This window comes from Melospiza georgiana, chromosome 8 (assembly GCF_028018845.1).
Source record: "Melospiza georgiana isolate bMelGeo1 chromosome 8, bMelGeo1.pri, whole genome shotgun sequence".
NCBI lineage: Eukaryota > Metazoa > Chordata > Aves > Passeriformes > Passerellidae > Melospiza > Melospiza georgiana.
In genome coordinates, this window is record NC_080437.1 from 33487384 (window position 1) to 33490405 (window position 3022).

A 3022-nucleotide genomic window follows, 5' to 3' on the forward strand; every position below is an offset into this window, starting at 1 on the left:
GACCTCCAGTAAATCTCTGCTTTGAGGGGCAATCACAGCTTGGTGCCCAGTGGAGAAACCTGAAGCTCCTGGAGCACCATTTCCCATATTTCTCAGGGAAACAACCAGAAGGAGCAGGAGTGATGCACACCAGCTGCTTTGGTCCCTGTGACAGAGATTGTCTCCTAAACAAAACCAAACAGCATGGATTTAATCAACACATGGAAGCCCAAACCCACAGCTCACCCAAAGCCAGTCCAAAACAAGAGACTTTGTTTAGAACTCTTTATGTTTCCTACCTTCCTGCAGTGGTGCTCCTCTGGAAAACTCCACATTATTCCTCTTGTTTAAGGAGCTGCCTCATGCCAAGGAGAGGAATGGCACAGCTCCTCCAGGCCCTGCTGAGGTGGAGGCTCAGTTCCAGAGGGTGAGGCGCGTCCTGGAGAGCATCACCAGCTTCTTCTGGATGCATTGCTGCAGAGAAAAAGCACAGCTCACTGTTCCTGCCTCCTCTGCCAGGAGGAGAAGGTTCCTGTGCTGAGCTGACACTGGGAAGGGAAAAATTCTTACCTGGATTTGCCCACGTTTGCTCAGCTGCAAAAACAAGCCTCCTTTTGGTGCCCTGTCTCTCCTGGTTTTGTGTGTACACAGAGCTCTGCAGCTCCAAGGGGTTCATTATTATTGTTTTTTATTATTACTAACTGCAGAATATTATTTCGTGCGTTTAATGGAGTATAAAGCAATTACAGAATGGAAGGGACTACGGAAATACAGAAAGATCTGCCTGGAATAATAATTTGATTCTGAAACTTTGTTGCTTAAGGACTTCAGGGTAAAATTGTAGTACAATATATGAGCTTTTAATGAAACTACTCCCATTACTTCGAGTCTAAATGGACAAAACCTACATAACACATGGAAAATTTTCATTTAATTAGCAAATATTTTTTATCAGGGTATAGCTGTCAAATCCTAATTTATCAAACAGTGTTCAGCAATGAGCTGGAAGTGTTTCTAGCACTCGTGCTTGCATATTTATACTCCTCTGAGCTGCAAATTCCTATCAGCTGTTTGACTGAAAACACATCAGGTGAATGCTGCTGCTCCTGGGTGCAGGAACGCTGCAGAATATTCCTGAGAAATCAGACAAGGCAGCTCTGATCCAGCTGCATTTCAGTGCTCTGACATCTGGTGCAGTCTGGGGGTGGCTGAGCACACTCAGGGAAAAGAGCTGAGGCTGCTGAGTGCGTTCGAGTTGCTCCAGCATGGAAGGAGGTCACTATTAATTAATTAATTCATTAATTAACATGGCTCATGACTCCTCAAGCTGTGCCTCCACTGTGTAAACACTCTGCTCTTTGCTTGCTCTGCCTGGATTCTGAGCAAGCCAAGGCTGCTGCTCCCTGTGGGAGCTCAGTGCCTGCAACCACCTTCCCAAAAATCAGATTTTAGCCCCTCAGTGCCGGGGAGAAGCCACACAAAGCCTCGCTGGCAGCTGCACATGCTGATCAAGGCACTGCCTTTAAACAGTTTGGTTTATAATTATATCTTTACAGCTAACTGGGCTATCCAAATGATTTTCCCCTCTCCCCCTCCCCAAGTCTGCTGACCTGTGGCTAATGAGATTTGTGTTTCGATTAGTTGTAGAACATAAATTAACTAATCAATGAGAATGGATTCACATCCTTTCTTGTAAAAGAGCTCTGCTGCAGTGATCTGTGTTTAATATTCAAATCAATTTCAAATTCTCAGGGTGATTCTGCTAATATGGCAGGCTGGGACTCGCAGCATCTGTATCCTGGCCACAACCTGTAAATGTGGGATGTTTATGGAATTGCCCACTGACCTCCAAAGCCTTCTCTGGTCTCATTGATTTACTATTTCACTTAATAGTGATGATGAGAAGCTTAGGGGCTGGCAGTGAAGCTGGGAAAGGCACGGGAGAGAACATTTTCCCTTCCTTTACAAGGGTGTTAAGGCTAAGGAGAAGTCCCAGGGCTTTGAAAAATGCTGTTTGGGTTTGGTCTGAACATTTTGGGTCCATTTTATTCCACCTCAAATCTCCCTATCCTAGAGATGAGGTGAAAAATGGTTATTGCCAAAATGCAGTTTCCTAAGGGTGAGGTTTTTAGTTTGCTTTCAAGGTAGGGAGAACTTTATCTTTTGCCTTGCTGTAATTGTCTCATCTGTACAATTAACCAGCATCTTGGCATAAAATGTGAAAATTTGTACAGTTTTCAAAGCATCTGTGGCCTTTATGGTACAAGTTCTGTTAGTACTGAAGCCACAGAAAATTAAATGTTCCCCAAAGAACTTCCAGATGTGTTTTATTCTAATAGGGTCATTATACAGTAAATTAAAAAGCAGGGTAAATGGAACTGTAAAATTTAAATTAGTCTAAAACCACATCTCTTTGCTTTGAACATTCATTTGTGGGGTTGCATTTGCAATAAATGTGAATTAGGCAGCTGCAATAACTGTTAATCATATATTTATAAAATAGTAATGAGGAAATGAATAGCAGAGTAAGACAGCTGCACATTTCTCTAATAGTATGTCAACTGTGAACATAATAAGATGTAGAAAATTGTTTGGTGTTATGCTGATAATGCAGCTGAATGTAAGAGATCACTTCAACCTCTTAACTTTACAGGAAATTATATATAAAATCCATAAAAAGCCATAATAATACATTAGGCCTCTGAATTGTAGTCAATGTTTTTCTTTGCTTTGATTTTTCTGAAATGGGCCGTACTTTTCCCAAAGTAATCTGCCAAAGATCACTGAGGCTTTTGTTTCAGTCTGCACTTTATTCACCATTTTGCAGTTTCATTTAAAAGACAGTGCTTCTGAAAGGCAAAAGTGCTCCTCTAACTTCCCTGCTCCAGGAATGCTCCCTCATCCCTCTCCTTGAAGGGTTCTGCCAGGTTTTGAGCACCCCACCTCTGAGCCCTGATGGGGTTATCACTGCTGAGAGCAGGGATCCAATTCAGAACCCCACACAAGGTGTAACAAGATGGGAAATTGAAATTTGACACACACA